Raw genomic sequence first — 25,525 nt, forward strand, 5'->3', positions numbered from 1 at the left:
ATTTCCCAGAGAGCTCAGTGGGAATGTAAAACAGCCTCTCTCCTCGGAAACTTATTATTCATGGCCTCACATAACATCAGACGTGTGCTCCGTGTCCAGCCACAGATAAGCAGGACACATTTGCATGATTGAAATGTCACCTAGATCTTGCCAATAATAAACTGGAGGAGACGTCCCAGAGGACCTTAAGGATCCCATAGAATCCTACGAAGCTGTGTCACGGCTCCAGAGGCAGCAGGACCTGGAGAATGGAGCAGATCAATGAGGCGGACTAATATCTCATGCACTAGCCAACTTTATTCAGAGCGTCGGACAATCTGTACTCTGCATGTTAGGAACTCACATGAGTGAAGTGTCCAGTCACAAAGGCAAGCCGCGCGTGGCAGACAGCTGAGTGCAGCAAAACCATGGTTCTCCACAGAGGTATATTAAGTAAATAATAGCCAGCTGTAACGAATCCTCTGCAATTCAATACACCTGGGAAGGACATGCACGCACAAGCCAAGAGCATTCTGTGTTCTTGAGGAAACTGAAGTCACTGTGCATCTGACTTGTGCATCTGACCACCTTCGAGGCTAGCAGACACACAAACTGGGTCATTGATGTTCAAGGCATTTTGATGTGTGTCCCCTCCGTTATCCTCCTTGCTCCACAGGCATTCCTGAACTGGGTATCCGAGCAGGGGGTCACTCTGGACACGAATGCAGTGAGTGCCTTCTGCCACAGGCAGGTACTGGGAGGCAAAAGCAAAGAGGGAAACAGTCTCTCTATGGTGCTTACAGAGCAGGAGGGCAACAGAAGAGACTCGAATTACAGCACCAGATGGAAAACAGGTGCTGCGGAGAAAAGTGAAGCATCATGGGAAGGTGCAAAGTCTGGCTGGGATAGGAAGTGGTTTGACAGTGAACAGGACACTGAGAAAACGCCTCCCGGACAAAGGGATGTGTAAGCGAAGAGGCGAAGGAAAGTAAGGATGGGGTCAGGTCCTGGGGAACCTGTCTGTTAGATGAGTCACAAGGAGGCTGATGAAAGTGCAAGGGTCGGCCGGGCATGGTGGCAGCCGCCTTTAATCCCAGCGCTCAGGAAGCAGAGGCAGGGGTGAGTTCAAGGCCAGCCTTATCTACAAAGTGAGTCCAGGACAGCCAAGGCTACACTGAGAAACTCTGTCTCAAACAAACAAACAACAACAAAAAGATGCAGGGGTTAAAGCACGCAGGAGCCGGGTTAGGAAGCTGTTGCTGTGATCTCAGCCAGACAGCAGGATGACAGAGCAAACAGCCAAGTGGAGGTGCCGAAAGTCGGGAGTCGGTAGGAAGATTGACAGGTGAGACGTGGTGTATGAAAGAATGCAGGACTGAAGGATTTTAAGTCTGAGGCTGGCGTTGTCCTAACACGAAGGTCTTTAGAAGTGTGATTTAAGTGGGGAGAGAAGCCTGGCTCTTACTCCAGTTCCAGGAGATCCAGCACCCTCGACCGGCCTCCTCCACAGCACACACCAGGCTTGTGTGCAGTGCGCTTTAAATCTAGAAAAATACATACAAAGGATAATTTATAGCCAGTTCAAGGTATAACTATTAGCTGTTCATCTTGGCCAGGGACCCGTACGGTCACAGCACACTTTACCAGATAAGGAATGTTGCCTTCTCTCTAGAAAGCCTCCTCCGGCCCCATGGCTGACGACCGCCATACTAACCAGCCAGGTGTCCTGCTTAACTTTGTCACCTTGACGAAACTTAGCATCAGCTGGAAAGACAGTTTCGGTGAAGGATTGTGTGGGTTAAGTGTGTGTGTGAGCGTGTCTGTGAGGACTTGTGACTATGTGAGCTGGTGGGGGAGACCAGTGTAAATGTGGGCCCTGAGCTGGGGTCTTAAATCGCGCAGTGACGTGTTTCTCACAGCAGGCATCCGCGTATCCCTTTCTCTCTGCTCTTGGCTGTGCCCGCTGCAACCAGCCACTTCCGAGCCTGCCGTGACTCCCCTGCAGTGGTGGCCTTGAAGCCCACAGTTGTGCGCTTACACCTCGGAATCTGCTGCCGCACTGATCTGAAATACCTGATCCGGAGCCAGCTTAAGGGCGGGTTTCACATCCTTTATATTTTCCTTGACGAGATGTCTGTTTAAATATCACCCCTGCCTCGAGCTGCCTTATTGTTATCGACAGGGGAAAATTTTATGCGCTTTAAAAACAAATCCTTTGTCAGATGTGTATGAATATTTTACCTGTGACTGGAGCTTATCTGTGAGTTTTACAACAGTCCTTTTAAATAACTTCAGACATTCAGAGAAATTGCAAAAACAGTCCAAAGAATTTCTGCATCGCCTTTTCTCATAACCCGTGAATGTTAATATTTCACCATATCTACCTCTGTTTTTCCACATTGTCTCTCTGTTTCTGTCTCTCACGTATACTCCATGTCATTTTGTTTGCTGACTTTTTGAGATAGGTTCTTGCTAAGTGGTCCAGGCTGGCTTTGAACTTGCGGCACTTTGCCCACCTCAGACTCCCATGCTCTGGGATTACAGATGTGTACCACCATTCACAGCTCAACATTTTTTCCCAAACCGTTTGAGACTAAATGACAGAGACTATATCATTTTATCTGTATTATTTCAATGAGAATTTTCCAAAAACAAAGACATTCTCTCACTTAGCCATAGTACACGATCCAAAATAGTACATTGACAGTGGCAGGGTTTTACGATGAGTGGACCTTGCTCTAAGCTTCCTGGTTGCCTGACAGTGACCTTTACAGCAAAGGAAAAAAGTTGCAACATTTGGGGCTCCGAACCAAGATCATTCTCCTCTGATCCGGACTATTTCCTCTTTTATTTATTCATTTACCATCTATGCTATAACCTTATAGGGTACCTGCTATGTCTTGCATGGACCAACCTCTTCATTTACTTGGTAGTCTCCCTTGGCAGGGAGAGATTATTTTTTAATTTGCTGAAGTGCAGTTCATTGTTTTGGTGTTTTAAACTTTTTTGTGTCCCTGTGAAAAATTTACTTACTCTTCAAGTCATGAAAATATTCTGGGGTTTTTTGTTTTTTGTTTTTTTTTTTTTTTTGTATGTGCATTTAAAATCTTGTTTTTATAATGGAGAGCAATTTTATTTTGGCTCATGCTCCAAAGTATATAGAGTCTATCACAGTGGAAAAGTCACTGCAGCTGGAGCTAAGAGCAACCAGACCCATGGGTCCAGGGATGCCTGCAGTCAAGAGAAAAAAGCAACAAACACACACACACATTTCAGTGCTCAGCGCTTTCCCCACTCTTTCAAAACTGCTCATTTTTTAGTTTGGTTTATTTTTATTACTTCTCTAAGAATTTCTGTGTATTTTGGTCATAGTCACGCCTCTCCCCCAACTCCCTCCAGTTCACTCTCCCTTCCCTACCTACCCAGCTTTGCAGCCTCTGTGTTGTTCAGCCACCAGGTCTGATTTGTTCTGTGTTTTTGGGTTCATGGCTTTCAGCCGAAGAGTGGTGGACATGCCCTTAAAGAGAATGGACTCTCCCTTTCCAGTAGCCACCAGTTGACAATAGCTCTGGGGATGGGACCTCTTGTCAACCTCCCTCTCCATACCAGGTTTTTTTCTGGTTTGAGCTTGTGTGTGCGTCAAGCGAATCTGTTCATGTACAACCATCCTGTTGTGACAGGTACGGCTTCATCTTGTGGAGCAGATCTTAAATTTAATAACAAAGCGGCATGGCTACTCCCATGGCATTCCTGCCGTCATTGCACTCGTGGCCATGTCTTTCCAGGCTGGTCATTTATGCGGTTTGTGGGGTTCACAGGTGGGTAAGCTTGACAAATGTTTTTTTTCTTCTAGTAGCCTGAACACACAGAAAGCTATTGGCTCTTTTTCTAAAATTCATTTTTGTTGATGTGTTTGTGAGTGTGCCTGCTTGTCTGTGTATGTACTGTGTGAGTGCAGGTGTTGGGGGAGGGGGGGCAGATGAGGGTGCTGGGTCCCTTGCAGTTGGAGCGGTAGGCATGACATGAACACTGGGAACAGAACCAGGCTCTCTGCAGGAACAAGTGCACTTAACTAGTCATCTATCTCACCAGCCCCCTGGCTCTTGTGTTAGCTCTATTTCCAATGTGTCACAAATTAATTTCCCTTCATAGGTAAAGCATGGATTGCCATTGACTTTTGTCTGTACCTATCCAGGCATTTTAGAACATTTCCTTCAAGATGAGTTCCCTCTCCCCATTGACTTGTGTTCTAGTTTGCTTCCTGCTTCTGTGATAAATACCCTTATCAAAAGCAACTTGTGGAGGGACAGGCTTACAGGCTACAGTCGCTCCTCAGAGGAAGCCAAGGCAGAAACCAAAGCTGGGATGGTGCCGACCGATACTGGATGGCTTCCCTGCTTCCTCAGCTACCTTCCTTACACAGCCCGGGCCCACCTGCCCAGTGATGGGCCCACCCACAGTGGACTGGGCCCACCCACATCAATCAGCAATCAAGAAAATACCCTGCCCAGACCTGCCCACAAAGCCGATCTGATGGAGACACCCCTCAGCTGAGAGTCCCCTCTCTCAGGCATGTCTAGGTTTGTGCTAAGTTTACAAAAGCTAACTATAATAACTTTTCTGGGGCCTTTATCAAAATCAGTTGAACATATATATACATGGATCTTTTGCTATTTCACTTGACTAACCCGTTTCTTAAGGCAATGTCACTCAATTTGGATTATTGCAGCTTCATGCAGAATCTTGAAATCCTCCATCTGTGTTCCTCTTTTCCAAGGCCATTTTGTGTAACTGTCTCCTTTGATCTTGTATCAAGTTCCAGAATGCAGTTTCTTCAGAAACACCCACCGGGCGCTTGGCAGGGATCACATGGAATCAGCAGTTCAGCATACAAGTTTCTGAGACTCCACAACACGCCACGTTATACACAACCATGATTCCATCCAGAGTAAGTGCTGGGCTTCCTCCCAGGGGACGGCTTGGTCCTGTGGAAGTCCCATTTGTAAGCTTCACTGTCTACCGCCTGCTGTTAGATCACAGCGTAACTGGGATTGATGTATTAACTGAGATTCGCTTTCTGGTTCCACAGTTTTGGTATACTGCTCAGGTTTTCTACACGGATGAATGTGCTGTCTGCCAAAACCAGCCATCTTCTCACATCAGAGTCTTTGCTTTTGCTCTATGCTGTGCGTGCTAAAAACTTCAGCGCAGAGGTAGGCAGAGGTATGGGAAGTGAACACCCTTGCTTTGCTCCAAATCAAGCATGATATTAACAGCATGAATGACTTTTATCAAGTTGAAAATGTTTCTATTCTTTTTTTTTTTTTAAGATAGGGTTTCTCTGTGTAGCCTTGGCTGTCCTGGACTTGCTTTGTAGACCAGGCTGGCCTTGAACAGAGGTCTGCCTGCTTCTGCCTCCTGAGGGCTGAGATTACAGGTGTGTGCCACCACCGCCGGCTCTTTCTTTTATTCTTAATTTGTTGAGTTAACACACATGTGTGCTCGTGTGCATGCATACACACACGCACACACACAGGTGATGAACTTTGTGCAATAAACTAGGCAACCCAAAAGCCTAAACTGCCATTTAAGACAGACTCCTGGGCTGGAGAGATGGCTCATCGGTTAAAAGCATTTGCAGCTCTTGCAGAAGGCTCAGTTTCAGCTCCCAGAACCCAGGCAGCAATTCACAACCATCTGTAACTCCAGTTCTAAGGGATCCAACATGTTCTGAGGCCTCTGAGAGCTCTGTGTGCATGGGCATGCATGCAGAGCCCACATAGGCAGGCAACACACTCAGACACATAATATGAATCTTTAAAAAATGGCTTCTCACCCTTCTTTGTATAAAAAAAGAAAAAAGATATCCTGGGTTGTGGGTGTATATCACAGAAACCAAGATTTAGATTAGTATAAAATTAACTTTTTTTTAAGTGACGGTAGCATAAAAGAACTCTTCATGGCACCATAGAGCTGAAAGGAGTTGCCAGGCAGACCTTTCCTCGAGGCTAGCACAAACATCAGTGAAACAGGCATCTTTGTAGCCCAGTGGACCAAAAGGAAGATGGCTGCTTTGCACAGGCCAGAGCTGGCCTGCAGTCACTGAGCCTCAGGAAGCAGCCCCCCTGGGTTGCAGTTCTACAGGATCGGGGAACAAGCCTGGGAGAAGCCCCGTGGAAGCAGAGGGGGCTGAGAAGCTGGGGCAGGTGGGAACTGTAGTGGGCAGGACTGTCTTTATTACAGTGGCTGCAGGGCTCAGACCAAGATGCAGCTGAACACCGACCACGGATTGTGCCTTCAGACCATGGCCAGGACAGAGCACCACCACTCTCCTCATTCCTGCCTTCTCATGGAGGATGCTGCCCCAGAAGCATCAGGGGAGCCCTCTTCTGCCCCTTGTCACTCTAGGGTCCTCTACTGAGAAACTTCAACACTACAATGAAGAAAGTCTGCTAGAAATTCTGTCCAGTGCTGTGGAGTAAATACTGAAGGGTGAACCTGGGGCCAACAATGAACTGATAGCCTGACACAGTGCAGTTAAATAGTTGACCTCCCCAGAATTCTCTTACAAGATTCTGGAAAAGAACTGGATTCATTTCCTTCCTTCCTTCCTTTCTTTCTTTCTTGCTTTTTTTTTTTAATATATAGGGAACCTGAGTCTCACATTAAATTTAAGTTTGCTCAAATTTAAAGAAATTTCAAGTTAAATTGTGTAGGCCTTATATCAAAATAGCCAGTTATATTATTAAACAATATTAAATTGTACTAGAAATAAAAAACATAGAAGAGCAGCAAAAAAAGAATAGACCCCAGAGAGTTAGCAGAATTGCACATTTCTAGGCTTTCAACGAGTGAATTAAAGAGGGAATACGTAAACTGTACTCAGATCTCAAGAACAATTATCAGGACTCAAACAGATGGGAGCAGGGCAATGGTTTCATGAAAGAAAACAACAAAAAAAAGTCTGTTAATATTACGCTAAAATCTCATGAAAATTGGAAGAGAAAATATGAAAGCTTAAATGTTAGTGGGAAAGGAACATGAATAGAAGATTCACAAAGTATTAATCAGCATAAGAAGTAGATGAGAAAATTTCAACTTACTTGCTCTTATTGAGATGCAAATTATAACTGTAATAGGGTCTATTTATGCATTGTATTTGAAAATAAAATAGATGTTTGTTTAATATATTTATTGAAACTGGGAAGTGAGTGGTGGCCATAGAAATTGCTGGAACATCTAGGTTTGGATGTTTATGTCCTTGGAGTGACTCTACCTCTGGGAGACGAACAGAAGAGTCTATGCATGTCGTTAAGATAGTTGTGAAACAGAGTAGAAATAGGTAATAATGTGAACAACTGCTTAAGATGATCAGGAGTTGGGCTGGAGAAGTGGCTCAGCAGTTTAAAGGGCTTTTACTTACAAGGACCAAAGTTCAGGTTGCCAGCACCCGCATCAGGCAGCTCATAGCACCTATAACTCCAGCCCCAGGACAGCTGACATTCTCCTCTGGTCTCTGCAGACACCCATGCACTTACACACACACAATATATATATATACATATTGAAAGATCAACAATTGTGGGACTGGAGAGACAGAGCTGAGGTTAAGAGCACTGGCTGCTCTTCCAGAGGTCCTGAGTTCAAATCCCAGCAACCACATGGTGGCTCACAACCATTTATAATGATGTCTGGTGCCCTCTTCTGGTGTGCAGGTGTACATGCTAGACAGAAGAGTATTTACATAGTAAATGTTTTTTTAAAAAACCAACAGTTGTTAATTTTGTTCCATTATGTAAGTCATTTGAACATGATCATGGCCAGTGATAAATTATTTGGCCATAGCCGAAACTCATGGGAAGCTAGTGAACCGTGATAGGCTAGCCATCAAAATATAAGAAATAATTAAATTTGAGCAACAAAAATATATTTATTTCATTGTTGCCATCATCGTGCATGAGAATATGAGGCGGCGTTAGACGGTAGCACAGAACACATAGGATTGAGTGATTAGACCAGACCAGCGTTTCCTTTTTGAGACAGGAATTCATCACGCAGCTCAGGCCTGTCCGAGACTCCTTTTGGGGCCATCTTAGTCTTAGACGCAAAACCATGGTCCAGTAGGGTGTGGCTGAAAGCCTTTGGAGCACTAGGATGACCTGGCTGGAAAGCTGACTTTTAAAGTTCCATGATTACTATCATTATGATTGGTAACAATGTTGCTGGTGTGTGTATGTTTGTATATGTGTATATATGTATATGTGTGTATACATATGTATGTTTGTATATGTGTTTATATATGTATAGATGCGTGTGCAGATGTATGTGTATGTATATATATGTGTGTGAATGTGTGTGCATGTGTATATATGTGTTTGTGTGTATATGTGTGTATGTGTGTGTGGTGGTGTTGAGACAGGGTCTCTCCACATAGTCCTGGCTGTCCTGGAGCTCAGTAGGTAAACCACAAACTCAGCGATCCTCTTGACTCTGCCTTCCAAGTGCTAAGGTTCCTTGCTGAGCACGGCAACACACTTCTTAAAAGCAGCAGTTGACAGGAAGAGAATTCAGGTATGTTGACAGGAAAGCAGCTGAGCCAGGATTAGCTTCCCTGTCTAAGATGTTGGTCTTAAACTAGCCTCCCTTCTCACTGCCCTTCACCAGCTCTTTGAAGAGACTCATCATGATGTTTACATCATGCCGAGGGAGGCTGGCTAACCCTAATCTCTTCTTCCTGTTATTAGGGACTGCCGTTTGGAACCTCACAGAAATTCCTGTTAGCTCATTCCTCAGTTTATACATTCAGCCCACCACTGAAGGTATTCAGCAAATTTGGGGTGTTGATTTCTAACCTTTCATCACTGTTTTCATGGATAGCCTGCTAACTGTACTTCCGATCCATGTTAAAATTGACAACCTAAGCCAAGCACGCCTCTAATCCCATTACTTGAGTTCAAGGCCAGCCACACATCATAAACATCACCCCATGTGCTCATCCATGGCCATGAGGATGGTGTAGAGCTGAGTGTGGCTGAGGACATCACACGTTTAGTGAAAACACTGCTCACGCCCATGGGACAAATCAGCAAGACAAAGTTTGCGCCCATCACATACTTGCTGGCTTCAACACTTAGCAAAGGTAGTTGTCCTTTGTTGGGAAGAAAACGAAGGTTCTGGCTCAGAGAAAAGCTCCAGAGGCCTCACTGGCTTTGGCTGTGTGTATAGTGTTCAGTGTCCTTCCTTTGGACCTTTGTACACTCTGATTCTCCTTGTTCCCCGACATGGCAGGCATGCCATCGCATCCTCACCACATCAAACACCCCTCAGCTGTTCTAGTCAAGGTGTCTATAATTTTCATCTGCACTGTATCTCCTGAACTCATTTGCATTCTTAAGTGGATCAAAATTGGAAAATACATGAAGTTCTGGCGGTGGGGTTTTCCAGCTTTGATGGAGTCAGTTTTGGGTGTGGTGAAAGGGCTGATGTTGGGGCCTTAGGGTAGCTTCTTCCTGGCCACTGGGCAAGGCTGGCCTGAAAGAACATCCCTGAGATGAGGCAGATTCGTTCCCAGGGCCCCACAGTCCTCCTCAGGCCCTCAAGACATGAATGGAACTTTAACTCTTTCAATCTCATTCACTGTTTTTGCCTTCTGTCTTTCAAACTGCCAGTTAAATGTGAGAAATAGACAGTATTATCTGTTGCTGCCTGAGAAAAGGTGGGGAAAATGGGCTTTTTCACCCCTTCTGGCTGGGAATTCCCACAGCAGAACTTTCTGCTGTTTCTCATAAAACACTTGATTTCACAAGCTGCCTTATCACCAGCCAAGGATCCAGACCTCCACCCAGACTAGGCCACTGCCTCTCCCCTTGCCCATAGCTGAGCTTATCTGCCTATAGTGCCGCTTATCTTCTGTTAATCTGATTATCCCCTTATCAGCGTGTGTGTGTGTGTGTGTGTGTGTGTGTGTGTGTGTGTGTGCATGCACACATGCTTCAACACAGCCAGAGGAGCCATAAGACCCCAGCAGAAACACCTGTGCTTTTGCCCACAGGACACAATTTAGGTGCTTTTGAATCAACCTATAAATCCCAGGTCTTTGGCACATCTACATCTGTTTGAACAAGAAAGATTTCACATAATTAGAATGGTAAAAACATTAATTCTTCTGTTGTTTTTTTAAGCAATATATATTGCTTTCAAGTATCTACGTTGTACCCAGACTCAGTAATGAGTTATGGAGACTGGGAAGACGGGCAGAGTGCTGGCTGCACCCGCCTGAGGGCTGCACCTGCATCTCTAGGCCCAGCAGCGTCCACCTGCAGCTGAAGCAGACTAGGCAGAGACGGGAGGAGTCCCAAATACGGCTGGACAGCCAGCCCAGCCAGAAAGTGAGCTCCGGGCTCAGAGAGACTCTGCTTCAAAAGTAGGCAGTGATAGAGGAAGATACCCTGCCTTAACCTCTGCCCTCCACACACATACACACACACACACAGACATGGGCACCTGTGTGCACACGTGTACACACAAGCATGCAACACACACATTTGTTTACACAGTAAAACTGAATAAACGCTAGCTACGTGAGATACCTCTGGACACTAGTAATCTAACATTTGCTATTGATAACAGCAAATCTCAGAAGACAACACAGACCGTCCTACTTACCCTAAATTTCAAAAGCTAAAACCGACAGGGTGTCCCCTAAAAACACATGGGCACACCTATGTTCAGATCCAAGCCCACTGGGCACGGTGAGTGCTTATCCTTTTATCTCTACAACACCTAAATCTCAGCTGGACAGAACCAGTCATGTCACGGATCCATGTTCCAGTTTCCCTCTGCTCCTGGTGGCTGGATGCTACTTTGAGCTCCCTCTCCATCACCCTGGCCTGGCCTGCCTGAGGCTCAAGCTCCTCAGAGTTCACCTAATCCCCACATCTCCCTTTGCAGTCTCGGTGCCCCGTCGGGGGAAAAAAAGGAAACAGTGCTTTCTCCTCTCCGCTGTTCCCTTCTCACAGGGGTCTATCTGACACTCAGCTTGGAGTTTCTGAGGATCTCCCCGGGTCTCCTGGTGGCATAGAACAGTTGGGGCATCCCGTTAACTCTCTTGGGACTGCTTGGTACCGACCGAGTCCTACACATTCACAGAAGATTAGCAGTTTCCAAACCGGGCCAGGCACGGCCACTTCTTCCTCACCGAGTCATTCCTCGGGTGAGGCTCTGGCAATAACACATGTCCCCGGAGGACGGTCCACCTGAGTGGGTCTTGAGACACATCTGACCTTTTGTATCGTAGGACCTTGCTACCAGATGCCTCCTGCAGCCGGATTCACAGGACATCCCTTCAGGCTTTGTCTAACCATTCCCTGTCTCAGGTTATCTGTTCCCCCCTAACCCCCCCCCCCAGTGCTGCGAACATCGGTACCTAAGGGGCAGTTTCACGCCTGGACCTGCACCAAGGGCTGTGGGACCCTTCATCAGAGCAGTACAAGTCTCCATTTCATGGTGGATTCTGCAAGGTCTTAGCTTCCACACCTCTCCTTGAGTCTTAGAAATGGTGTCTGATTCAGAAACTAACAGACAAGGGCTCTTTCCCTTTGCAGGATGCATGGTAACCGCTGCATTTTCCAAACTGGGGCGTTAAGATTCTTTTAGAGCTCTGTAATGTTTCCAGACAGCAGAGGACAGCTGACGGCTTCCTGCCTTTCCTGAGGACAAGTCAGTGCTGAACCGCTTTAATTTGTAGCATAAATCACTAGTATGAGAGGAAACGAATTGTTTCCTGACCGTAAAGATGAAACAATTGCACATGATAACTGAGCTGCATCAGAGATTCTCTAGAATGTAGAGGCTAAGCCTCTTGAGAAGCCATGCCTTACAAACTCTGCCTTCTTGTGTGTTGAATTAATTTCAAGTTCCTTCTTAGAGCATAAACTGTAAAACAAGCATTCTCCACATCACCCATTTTCATGGCTTTGATTTGCTTTTTTTTTTTTTTTTCTGTTTCTTTGATTAGTTTTGGGGTTGAGTTTGCTTTGTTTGTTCATGTCATGGTATTTTCTGGTATTCTGAGACATAGTGGCTAAGGCTGTGCTAGAACTCACAACAGCACGGGCTGCCCTTCAGGTCCTCATGCTGTCTAAGGGCTACAAATACAGGCATGAGGCTCTGCATCTGGCTTCAGCTCCGCTTCGCTCGTTTCTGTTTCTGCTTGTTCTCTATCCGAATCTCTTGAATCTAAACAGTTCTTCAGAGAACTGTTCTGTTTTTATGGTGAGTGCCAGGGGGCACACGCGTGTGCTCACTCATCTGCTTTCCTAATTCTTAGTTTTCCAGTGAGGGCTACGGGCCTCAGTTTGTCTTTTGTGTATCTCCTGAGCTGGAAGACTAATGCTGTCTGAAGATGATCTACCACAGGAAAAGGCAATTTGATGGGTGTTTTCAGGAAATTTCACCTTGGGGACATTCCAGTGTGCTAGTTGCTGTAGAATCTGCCTTTGTGGCTTTATTTTTTTTTTCTTTGTGGTATTGGTCATGAGAACCTGGAACTCACGACACTGCCCAGCCCTTGTCAAACAAGAAGGTTCAGTTTGCCCCTGAGATGGCTACTATCAGTGATGCAGTGATGAAGAGATGGAATTCAATCTTTCCTCCTCCTCTTCCCCTTCCTCCTCTTCCTCCTCCTCCATCTTCTCTTCCTCTTCCTCAACCTTCCCAGCTGGAGGTTGAACCTAGGGTCTCCCACATGCTAGGCAAGTATTCTACCCCACAGGTCACTAACCTTACCAATGGTGTTCTGTGCACCCGTACCCACTGTGTGTAAGTTTAATTTCAGGAACTGCAAGTGTTTATTGCAAAAAAAAAGTTCTTATCTCCAAGGACAGTTTAAATCCCTTTGAATTCAATACAGAGTAGAGAATACTGGCTCGTGTTGGTGGGTTTAAAATTTTGGTTCTCAGAGTCTGGATTGGTGGTTCTCAACCTTCCAAATGCTGCTTCCAAACCTTTTAATACATTTCTTCACGTTGTGGTGACCCCAACCATAACATTATTTTTGTTGCTACTTACTATGATTTTCACAGTTGTGAATTATAATGTAGATATTTGTTATGCAGGATATCTGATATGGGACCCCTCAAAGGGTTCAAGACCTACAGGTTGAGAACGGCTGGTCTAGAGTCTGGTGTGACGGAAGGAACCAAAAACTGCAAGAATATACATGCCAAGAGAAACTTGTTTCTAAAAGCCTCGCTAAGATTGTAGGCGAGTGTGGCGCGCGCACACACACACACACACACACACACACACACACACACACACCCCTTAAACTTCTAGAGCCTTGCTGTCCTTACTCAGAGTGGACTACTGGAAGCCATCTGTGGTGGCCACTGGAGATCAGGAGAAAGTCCAAAGCTGACAGCTAAACTCTCTTACAGCCAAAGCTCTCTTACTTTCCAGACACCTTCTCGTCCTCTGGAGGAGACTTGAAAACAAACGAGTGACTTCTGCCTGTGTCCGGACTTCCTTTGACTCTCAGGAGCCTCAGCTGACCCTCCCCTGTCTGCTACTCCGCCCGCTGGCCCCAGAAGACCGTCCTGCCGGAGGAGCTAAGGAGCAGAAGTCAGGGCTGCTGCCCAGGGGGAGCAAGCAGACGCCCTTCGAGATCCAGGAGCGCTGAAAGCCCAAAACTTTGCCGGGGTAAGGACTTCAGGGGGGGCTTGAGCTGGACGTGGCATGGGCGAGATCCTCTGCAGAGTCCGGGCTGGATCTGGGCCGGCGCCCCGCGGGTCGGGTAGGAGTAGACATGGCGCTGTCCTCAGCCCTCGGTGCTGAAACCAGTTCCGTCTGGGCGGAAGGGAGACAGAAAGAACCGCCTGCCTGTCCCCACCCCGCCAGAGCGCAGGACGACAAAAGCCAGCACCCTCAGTGCTGCTCTTCCTGCAGCCTCGCTGAGCTCAGCCCGCTAAGCCGTCGAGGCGCCAAACGGAAAGGGCTAGGCTGGCTGTGCTGGGACAGCACCGGGTCCAACCGTGAGTCCTCCCGTGACACCTGCAACGCTGTACCCAGAGGCAGCAGCTTTACTGCCACTAAATCAGAAAGGGCTCAGGATCCCCCGCGTCCCTCTGGCTCACCAGGTTAGCATCTCCCAGAGCTTATACCTCCCTGGGGACCCTGGGGGAGAGGATTTGGAAGGAGTCAGTCTGAGGCTGCAAACAGGGATTGTGAGCCACCTCTTTAGGTGGACTGTGGAAAGAGTGAGGAATTTGCTTTAAGAAGTGTCTTGCTTGTTGTTTTAATGATAAAATTATGCCTGACTTAGCCCTCAGGGCCATACAGCTTATTGGCTAGAGCAAAGGGAAGGGAGGGTGGCCCCTGATCCCTTAAAATCCTCTTATCTTATAAGGTGTCTGTCCTCCGGACTCGCCCAACAGCTCAGCACCTCCCCTTGTCTTCCATCCCATCCTCCACTCCCAGCCCATCCCTGAGGCCCTCAGGTTGCTGATCTGCTGGCGCTCCAGGCTGGGACTGGGGAGCTAGGCAGTGGGGAGAGCTTATCCAGTTTTCTTTCTCATCCTCTCCCTCTGTTGGGACTTTAATCACCAGAGGCAAGCTTCTTCCTAGGCAGAGCTTACATCCTGAAAGAAGGGGACTTATGCAGAGCGGCATGGAGCCTGCAGCCTTGACTAAGTGTCAGTGAGACCTAGTTGCTCAAGACTTTCCCTGTAACTCTACCCTGGGTCCAATGTGGGTGGTCATCTGGGCTGAGACTGGGGTCTGCTTTGTCCCTCCACCCCCAGTCCCTCAAAGCCTTGTACAGTGGCCCACCACCTGGATGCAGTCACCAGCAGCTCAGATCCATGCCAACATCCTCTGAGAAGCATCTTCTTCCACGTCGTACAGTATCTTCCATCAAAGCAAACAGTGAGACAGTTGTCTGGTTAGAGTACTCACTAACTGCAGTGTGCTTTGCTGCCCACACCTCCTAAGCGAGAATTCACAGGAACAAGAGCCCATAGAAGGTGGGAGCCAGAGAGGGAGGTGCCCACCGTGACCCAACCAACCTTCTGGTTTGTAGGAGATGTAGTCACATCATGGTGGAGCATAGTAGGCATCTTAGCTGGGTTTTAAGGGACCCTCTGGTGTGAGTGGAGCTAAGTGAGACATTTGCTCCGCTTCCCACCAAGGTCCAGACACGCTCTTCCTCTTTAACCTCCGTTCAGTCCCCGGAGGGTCATGGCCCTGGCTGCCAGGAATGGCTGCTCCCTGGTGGTGTCCAATGGACACAGTATCTCCAGTCCCTTTCCCTGGAACTTTGGCCAGGACTTTGTGTGCCTCCTGCCTTTGATGCACTTGGTTTTATGCCCATTTCATTCTCATTCACTGTCTGCTGGAGAATATGCGGCTGGTTAAGAATGGGGTTGCTATGGTGACCAGTCTCAGGTTGCCAAGGTACCCAGAGGTAAACAGTTGGAAGGTCGCTCTGACTGCCAGCTCCCTGCAGGAGTGGAAGGGGACCGATAACCAGGTCCCAGAACCTGCTCTGACTTGCCCCCAGCATACTGTGCACTTGAAATCCTCACTAACCCCCACCACAAAGCCTCAAGGTTGAGATGGGTCAGTCTTCTCTACGCCCCCCCATTATACACCCTGGGGCTGGACACAGGGGAGAATGGTTTCCCTCTGGTCTCACTTATTTCATACTGATGACACCTGAGTACAAAACAAAGTTCAGTGGGAGAAGCAGAATTAAATTAATTAACAGGCACAGTCCCTGCCCCGGGGGACTTCCCTGTACAGTGTGAGAGAGATGAGGCTTCCAGCACCATGAGCGGCCTGTTTCCTAGACGGAAGTAGGCATAACAACAGCCCTGAGGCGCAATAGATGTCGGGGGTTATTCCTGTCAGAGGGCCTCTTTGGGAAGGTCATCTTGAGACTAACTGCAGGTTGAAGCTGAGGAAGAGCAAAGGGATTAGGGGGAAGGTCCAGCAGTGATTGATGAGGAGATGGGAGGCCTGGAAACAAGACTGCAGCATTGCAGTGTCTTAGCCTGAGACCCGTTGCAGCATTGGTGCTATGAGGTATTGGGACCCTACATCGTGGGTTCCTGAGAAGAGAAAGGTGATTAGAGCTATCTTTCTGAAAGACCCTATGGCTACTCTTAGAAGTTCATTCATTCATTCATTTATCTCAAACTCATTGAGAACTTCCCTGTCCTAGGTTCCCTCTAGATGGACTTCAGGAGTGAAGTTCTCAGAAGAATGAAGGGCATTCCAACAATCCTAGAGAGAGGGACAAGGGCCTACACAAAAGTGGGGCTTGGACAAAAGCATCTAGGAAGCTGCCTCTCACTGATTCCCAGCCGTATCCTCCTGCCTAGGTGAGCCCCTCACTGGCTCATCCTCAGGCCATGTCTGCCCTAGTGAATGGTGGACAGGGCAGAAGGCATCATCGTTGGTTAATTTGTGGTGCCTGAATGGACTTGGAAATGCTGTCCCTGAGGCAGTAGGGAATGGTGAGCGAAGGCTCGCAACCTCAGCTGAGGGCTAGCTGGCTCTGACCATCTTCCAGGTTTCGACCTGAGCACAGCACGAGTGCATGACCCGGAGCACTTCAGAAGGGCACCATGACATGTGGGAGAATGCTGTCCCTGGGAAGTCCCCTTTGCAGAGCCCACATGATGCGCAGAAGTGAACTCCCAGGACCACCTCCGTCCTCTGCAGGACTTCCTTCTATCTCTCGCCTCTGTGCTGCAGGGGAGGAGATAGAGTCAGACAAGCCTTTTCTCATTCACTGCACAGCCCCGCCACAGGGCGACCTGGATTGAGCTCTTTAACTGGCATTCTGAATGCCAGCTTCTGTAAACCTTAAGCAATACTTTCATTTGATTGTTGGGAGGAGTCTGTCCTTTTCTCCTGACATGTGAGTCCCAGGACTTCAGACTCGGCAGCGATCACCTTTCCCCACTGAGCCAGCTGTTCTGAAGTGAAGGCTTTTACAGTTCCAGAGCTTAGATAGAACCATCAGTATTTCCAGCCACGGCAAGTTATTGCTTTCATAGTCATACCCTGAAGGATAATTAGCAGCAAATGTGTGCTGTAGTTGCATGATGAAATCACCCTTGGAGAAGGGGCCAAGGCTTCTGGCCTGGCCTTAACTAGTTCTGGATATGGGGCAGGGAAGACAGTAGTTTTCAAGGGACCAGCAATAGGCTGACTACTGGGATTTGGCTTCCTGACTCTAGGAGAAGCTGGGAACTACTTTCATCTTTCTGTAATACCAATTCAGACAGCTGGCTTTTATCACAAAGCCTTGTGAGTATGCTTGGACCTGTGGAACCCATGGCCCTGGTAATTCCAGTCATCCCTGGAGAAGATCAAGACACTTCCTAAGCATAAGACAGGCCTGTGCCTCCTGGACTAACAACCATAATTGGTAATCTCGTTCCAGTGTCAGAATGTTCTCTTTCACCCCCAGTCTCTTCCTGTTCCTGGAAACAGTGCTCGTTTCTCTTCTCAGGCAGAAGTTGAAAAGCTGCAGCTGGTCTGTGGAAGCTTCTTGCTTCTGTCATGAAAACACCTAGAGTTTAGAAGAGGGAGGATCCCACCACCACCATTTCCTCGGGAAACAGCTGAGCTCTCCTCATTCAAGCACACTGCCTCTGTCGTACTGCTGGGGCAGGCTTGGGCTTCGGGTGTCCAGACACTCTACAAAGACATTGCCTTGCTTTATCACCTTCCATCTCAGCCCTGAGTGTACCCCAGTGCATCCTGATGCACCTTTCTAGGACCTGAGGCATTCTTTGGGACCCTGGGAGCAGGTAGAGGAGGTCATGATACTTATTAATGCTGACTAATTGGGCAGTCCTAGCTATTCAAAATATCCACCCCAGATCACCGATCTGCAAAGTAAACAGCACTGATACCAGAGTTATCCGTGGGATTAAATTAGTTGATGCAAGTAAAAGTTGGTAGTGTGGTGCCTAGAACAGTCCATTCTTGAATTGTTGTGGTTGTTGTGGTGGTGGTTGTATTAGCGCCTTTTCTGTTGCTGCAACAAAACAGCACAACCAAGACAAACTTACAAAATGAAGAGAGTCTAACATGGTGGTAAGGCATGACAGCAGCAGACATAGCAGCCAGAGCACCAAGCAGAGAAAGACTGGGAGCAGGCTGAGGCATGTACTCTCAAAGCCCACCCCAGAGGCATGCTTCTCCCAACAGGGATGGAGCTCATAAACCTCTTCAAATAGCCTCACTAACTGCAAACTAAGTGTCCAAATACACAAGCTTGTGGGGGACACTGTCCTGAAACCAGCATGATGCTGGTGGTGCTGGTGATTGGGGTGATGGTAATGATGGCGGTGATAGTGATGATGGTGGTAATGACGGTGATGATAATGATGGCGATTGGGATGACAGTGATGGTGGTGATAATGGTGATGGTGATGACAAATGTGGTATGCGGGCTCCTCTCTCACAGAGCAGCAGAGGCTGCAGAGACATGGCGAGTTGGAGAGGTGAAACTGGGAGGCCAACAGCCTTTTAAGCACTGTACCTAAAATGGAAAGCACAATGGCAGAGGGGGCTTGGAACCTTGATGGCTTCATTGTGGTTGTTGTTGTCATGGACCTGGTAACAATGCAATCACTCTTTAATCGTGATCACGCTTCCCCAAGCCCTCTCTAAGGCAGTTCAAGGAGAAAGTGGAGAGAAAGCTAAGGGATGGAAGGCTAAGTTACAGGCAGTGAAAATGAAGGAACTCCATCCTTCCCGACAGAGCAGAGAGTGGCTGGAGCGCAGAGCTCTCCTTTTGATTGTGTTTATATTGTGTGTGTGTGTATGTTGTGTTGATGTTGTGTTCAGTAAGTTCCTCAAAGCAGATATTGTGACTTCTGCATTTCAGGTTACTTTAGTTTTAGATTGAACCTTGTTTCTTTTAAAGAAATAATTGACATACTACAAAGATTACTCACTTAAAGTATGGGATTTTTAGTATGTCAACAGTTTTGGAACCATCATACTATAATTTTAGACCTTTTAAACACCCCCCAAAAGACACTCTGTACCTATTGGCATTGCTCTTCCTTTTAAATTCCCTCTCCTAACCCCGGACAATCATTCTACTTCCTATCTTTATAAATGTGTCTTTTCTGCAAGATTCCATGAGATTGTAGTCTTCCGTGTCTGACTTTTTCCGCTCATCGTAATGCCCGTCCATGATATAGCATTTACAGCATTTCATTCTTTTTCATTGGCAAGTAACAACCCATTACTACAGATGGCTGTCCATTTGTCAGCCGATCGACATTTAGCCACAGTCTGCAGATAGGAGATACATTTCCATTGGTTTATATCTCATGTAAGATCTCTTGTCTTGTGTGTAAAATCTCTTAAACTCTCAAACATGGTTTGTCTTGCAAAGCCTGGGAGACTTCCCTTCTATGTAATCCTAAAATTGCTTGAGCACATATATTTCTTAGATCTGGGTATGGCATTGTCTGTCCTATGGCCTCAAAGTGAGTCAGGACTCGGTGAGTGAGAATTTCTGTCCTACCCTGCAGTTTGGGGGTGGAAAAGAAGAATATAAAGACCATTTCAAGTGGATCTAAAGAAGGCTCCAGACATGAAACACCATAAGATTTGCTGGCTGCTGGGAGTTCGGGCTGACAAAATGAGCCTGTCCAGCCATCCATTTCTAACCGAGATGGAAATTTCCAGTGTGAATCACTCACGGGACTGTGTGAGAATCTAATAAGTTAATACACACTTCAAGCTATCAGCGTGGAGACCGGAACCTGGCAGAGAGCAAATGCCCAGGCACGTGAGGTGGTTCCAGACCACTGCCACTGCCCTGACCCACTTCTAATGGGGTTTTATATGTACATGCAGGGAATCTGGAGACATGTTTTTACATAAAATAAAGGAGTTCTCCAAGGCTTCAGGCATTAGTAAAGGAAAAGTACAAGATTATTGGCATGTGCATGAGTCATATCAGTGCCTGGCTTAACCACACAGCCAGGCCAACAATAAAGAGGAGCAGGAATTCCATGATATCAGGTTCTCGGTCAAGTCTTTGAAGGTGTGCAGAGAGATGGTTAACAGGGTTGGTGCTGAGTGAGTATTGAGATTGTTTGTGAGAGTCTCCACACCAGTTCCTACGGCAGGGTCGGGGTCTCCTCCCCCATCCTCATGGCACGCCACTCGCCTCTGTGTGTGTCAACACCTCTAGCACTGCCCCTTCGCATGGTTTTACACATCTGCTAACCCACCTGCATGTAGGCAGGGATCGGCTCAGGGGCCGTGGAAGAGGGCAGGCCATGTTAGTCATAATGAAATACACGAGATCGGAAATGGCCAGCTTAGTTCCCTGGTCAAGTTCTAGAACACACACAGGCATTTGGGGGATGGCTAACAAGCATTTCTAGGCTCCAGCCCATGGGTCCGCCTCAAGTCCCCTTACAGCTGCTTCCAGCATGTATCTTTCTCCTGTTTTGGAAAATGAAAAGTTATATTTACACATTGCTAATCCGTTACAGTGTAGAGGGCAAACCAAAGTGTCCCCAACTCCAGAGCCAGGTGGAAGCAAGCCTCCATTTTCTCAACTGCAACGGCAGCATCTCTCTGACGTCATGGGGCTCTGAGGATTAGCAACTGCAGACATGGGAGACATTCCCACCGGGAGTCATTCCCACCGGGAGCCATTCCCACTGGAAGGTCTCCAGTATGGCAGTTTCCATTTCCAACAAAGCCTGAGGGTCACTGGTCTCTCCCGTGGGGACTCCTTGAATACAGCAGCCTTAGAAGATGTGACAATATCACTCTGTTGAGATACGGTGAGAGAAGAGCTGCTAAACAAGGAGAAGGAAATGAGCCCCGTTCTCCCCCTTCTAGTAACTGTGTACTTACCAAGTAACTAAAAAATTCGCATTTTTCTCTTTGAAGAATATCTCATCTTTTTGACGAGGAATGGTAGAATCACAGACTTGCAACCTCTAATGAGCTAATTGGTCTGGTTAGCGATCACCACCCAAGTTCAACAGAGCTTCTGATAGAAGAATGAAGCTTCTCTCCCCCTCCCCCACCCCCACTTGTGAAGTCACCTTACCAAAAAAAAAAAAACTGGATTCCAAATTTGAACACCCCTCAGTGTGGTTGCCAGCCCATACGACATGGCTTAAAATTGGACCCGGCAAGAATCTGTGGCATAGAAACGTCAATAAGTACATCAGTCGTTCAGAATCTAAGGACCTTATTTGAATTCTGATCCTTTCTACCATTTTTATAAAGGTGGTCATTTATGACACTTATGCACCAATTAGAGCAAAATCTTATGAGTTATGTTTCCCCTTACTGATACACAGTTTACCCTGCCCAGTGCTAAAGATAAAAGAGACATTAGGTTTCCCCGTAAACACTGAGGACCTTGGATCTCTTACTAGCTCACTTCCCTTATGTTTATCTTAATGGTGACAATCCCCTCTCCCAAGGCCGAAAGAACCCAAAGCACGGACAAGAACATGCATGCTGGTAGATGATTTGGGGAATGATTGGCAAGAAGGGTAGTAGGGGCCTTGGAAAGAAAGAAAAGGGAGGGCTGGAACGCAAAGCCAGTGTATGTCACCAAACAGAGCAGGGCTATAGGCCGCAGGGCCTCTCCAAGGAGCCTGTGGCGTGTTCCTCAGAATTCTCTTCCTGAGAGATAGAAAACTACACATCCTCTGAACCTGATTCAATTAATCAAGTGTTGCCCCGGGGTAGTAAGTCTGTTACGTGCCTCTGGGTTTGTGCCTGCTGCAACAGAATAGCTGAAGTGTTTGAAGGGGGAGTTCCTCGGGGGAAGCAAGCGGGAGGTGAGTAGCTCACATCACAGCTGAGGTATCACCAGGCTACCCAGCATGATCCGGTTGCCATAGCAACAGCCGGCCGGCAAGATGGGCAGGGAAAATGTGAATGCCTGTGTACAGGCGAGCTAGCACACCGGGAAGTTACACACCCCCTTCCTACCCTGACAAACACTCTTTCATCAGGACCTTCAGACCGTGACAGCATGGTGACATTTGACTCCTAGTCTGTAACCTACCCTGTTCTCTTCTGCGTCCACCCCACATCGCAAGGGTCCTTATGAACATGCTTGTGGATGGTCTGCCAAATTTTCACATTCCATGCCCTTGTCTCTCAGAGACAGCTGTCCCCTGGGCATACCTAGACCTAGTACTCCTAGAGGAGTACTCATTAGGGCCATGCCCAGGAGGATGAGCGTCCTGATATTCTCTCTGTTGCCATGATAAGACATTCTGACCAAAAGCAACTTGAGAAAGAAAAGTTTCATTTGGCTTACATATCCAGGTCATGATCCAATAAATACGAAGAGAAACCAGTGCAGACGTTCAAGTAGAAAGATGGACTCAGGAACCAAAGCAGAAGCTATGGACAAATGCTGTCTGTTGGCTTGTTCTTCATGTCTTACTCGGTTTACTTTTAAATTCAATCCAGGACCACCTGCTCAGGGATGTCACCACTCACCATGGGCTGGACCCTCCCACGTAAATTATTTGTCAAGGAAATGCTCCTAAAGATTTGCCTACAGCCCTCTGATGGAGACATTTCTCCATCAATTGAGGTTCCTCCTTCTGAAACAACACTAGCTGTATCAAGTCTACAAAAATGTAATCAGCACACACCCATAAACAGGACCAGGTGGGTCTATGACAGGTTAGAACCTCAAGAGAATGGAGAGGGAGAGAGCAATTTCCAAGACTTGGTCAGAGTTTAGGTGGGTCTGTCCCCTTGACCTGTTGGACGAAGTGTGGTCAGAGGAAGGGCAGCTGTGGCATAAGGCAGGGTCTTCACCCCCACCCTCACCCACCCCCACTTCTCAGGCCTAAGAAACACACCAGTTCTTTGCCATTGTTAAACCTTTGCACTATGGGATTCTGGAGTCAGTCAGCTCCTTGGAGGATCCCGGTCAACCTGGCATAAGCAGCAAATCTTCTCAGCAGCAAATCATCTGCTCAGTCCTAAGTGTCTTCATTTGTAAGTCTGGAAGGGGAAACGGTTTTGAGGCTCCAGTAAGAAAGTGTCCACAGCATCTACCCACAGCTGTGTGGACAGAAGGCAGGCCCTCGAGGGGACGGAAGGGTTGACGACACAGGGTGGCAATGAGCAAGAGTTTATGCCCAGAGGAGAGTGTGTGGCTGAGTGGCAGAGGGAGTGTGGCTGGAGGCAGTGTCCTTTACTTGGTGACATTTACTGACAGAGAGACAAAGGACAGTCACTTGATTATTCTCCACAGAGTCCCCCAACTGCTTTAAAACTTGCTGTGGACCCCACTGGGCTGTTAGCTCCTTCCACAGAGAGCACTCTAGCAGCTGAGATTTATAATCTATTATTCTCTGATAAACCCCAGCTTCTAAAGTGTTCCCTAGTTTATAGTAAGTGCTTGGATGAAAATGTCCAATGGACAATTTTATATTGAGTTTATTGCTTTTAACCAATCTCATACTTTGGCTCTAAAGTTTCCATGAGTGTGGAATAAGTTTGGATGAGAAATGCCTCCCTACCCCGTAGTCAGTCATTTAAACACTTGGTCCCCAGTTGGTGACAATGTTTGGGGAGGATTAGGCCCTGCAGCCTTGCTGGAGGAAGTCCCTGAAGGAAGGCTTAGAGATTAAGATCCTCATACTATTTGCATCTCCTTGTTCTCTGCTGTGTGCTTTGCATCTGAAGATGTGAGCGCTCAGTTTCCTTCCCCAGCTGTCATGCCTGCCACTTGCTGCCATGCTTTCAATGGACTCTTCTCCCTCTGGAACCATAAGCCCAAATAAACACCTGCCTTGGTGTCTTATCCCTGTGACAGACAAGTCACGACCACACCCACCAGCTATAGCCAACTGGAATCACTCTTTTCTTAAACACGTGCCTTCCTCCTAGTCCCCTGCTTCAGTGGGTTTGCAGGCCTGTCCTGAAAGCCCCACACTCAGCTCCTTTCTCTTCACTAGCCCTTATACTCACTGATACTGTGTCCTGGCAATTCTACCCATTCACTGGTTTTTCAGTTCATCCAAGGCCGTGTGACTGCTCAGTTCGGACTACTAGGCTCTCTTCTGAGCTTCTGCAGCAGACTCCAGCTGCTCTCATCACTCACACCCAGGTCCCCCTGGATTCATCCTCCCTGGTGCAGCTAGAGTGACCTTTGTACCTCTGACCACATCCTCATTGGCCTTCAGTGAACAGCCCACGCATGCATGACCAGGTTGTACCCTTGGCCTCTCTAGATGGTAGGTCCTTGAGAAGGCTGTCCGTGTAAGGTTCTGTCACCTTGACACAAGCTGGAGCTACCTGGGGAGAAGACCCTAAGTTGAGTAAATGACTCCATCATATCAGCCTGTGGGCAAGCCTCTGAGGTATTTTCTTGATGGGATGGCCCAGCCCATGGTGAGTGATGGCACCCCTGGGTAGGTGGTCCTGGAGTATACTTTAAAAAGACACTGAGCAAGCCAGGAAGAACAAGCAAAGGAGCGAATCTTCTCCTTGGCTTCTGCATTAGCTTCTGTCTCGGGTTACTCCCTCACTATGGGCTGTAAGATTAAATTAAACCCTGTCCTCCCCAACCTCCTTTCAGTCATGGTTCTATTTGTCACAGCAATTAAAAATATATATAGCTAAAACAATAGGCTTTCTCGCCTCTCTTTAGAAATTATGAATTTGAAATTACAGGTTGAAACTATCAGATATCCAAGATTAGTCAGGCCCCTGCCAAGCCAGGCTTGCCCTAGGTATCCTGACCTTGGTTGCAAGGCCACCGGCCACTTCCAACAGTGTCCTGGATAATTTGAGTTGACCTTCCCTTGGAAATAGAATTCATTTAGTCCCATGAGTCACTGAGCTATTTCTAGAAATTACCACCTCTACTGACATTTGATACACTTGGGTTACGGGGCTCCTCCAGAGAGCCTGTGCTGGCCTGTTTCAGTGATCCCAACCTCAGGGATGAAAGACTTGAAGCTGAAAGACTTCTCCAGGAATTAGAAAAGTGGCCAAAATGATAGCTGTGCCCTCCTGTCAGCTTCCTTTTCTCCTCAGTCACAGGGACACCTTCCCCTGTCAACTTAGCCAATAGGCCACAGTGAAGGTTTTACCTGTTGTTTTGGCTGGACATGCTGCCTCACACCTCTGAGTCTTAGTTTGGCCATCTGTAAGAAGGGATAAAGGTTACAAAAAGCTCGGTGTAATCATTAAATGAGATGAGTGTGTCTTGCATTTGACATCACCTGTTTTTTTAAGTGGGCTCTCACTATGTAGCATTGGCTGGCCTGAAGCTTACCATATAAGCCAGGTTGGCTTTGAACTCCCAGCAGCCCTCTGCCTCAGTCTCCTGAGTGCTGAGATAACTCGTTCCCACCACCCACCCAGCCCTGACTGTCACCTTTAAGAGTTTTATGAATACCAAATATTGTAACTTTCAGAGGCTAAGTCCAGAATCCGAACTTTTTTTTTTGAGTGCTCGTTCTTAAACTTGTGCTTGGTGTGAGAAACAAGCAACCCC

At 47.3% G+C, this 25,525-nt stretch overlaps 1 long non-coding RNA gene across 1 annotated transcript; it reads left to right on the forward strand.

Annotated features, from left to right (window-relative positions):
- Positions 1-884: 884 nt before the first annotated feature.
- Positions 885-7,127, forward strand: LOC132648250 (uncharacterized). Its single transcript, XR_009586621.1, has 4 exons — positions 885-967; positions 4,796-4,927; positions 5,069-5,192; positions 6,223-7,127. It is a non-coding gene; the product is annotated as an uncharacterized LOC132648250 (long non-coding RNA).
- Positions 7,128-25,525: the final 18,398 nt, after the last annotated feature.

The sequence above is a fragment of the Meriones unguiculatus genome, chromosome 16, assembly GCF_030254825.1.
Source record: "Meriones unguiculatus strain TT.TT164.6M chromosome 16, Bangor_MerUng_6.1, whole genome shotgun sequence".
Lineage (NCBI taxonomy): Eukaryota > Metazoa > Chordata > Mammalia > Rodentia > Muridae > Meriones > Meriones unguiculatus.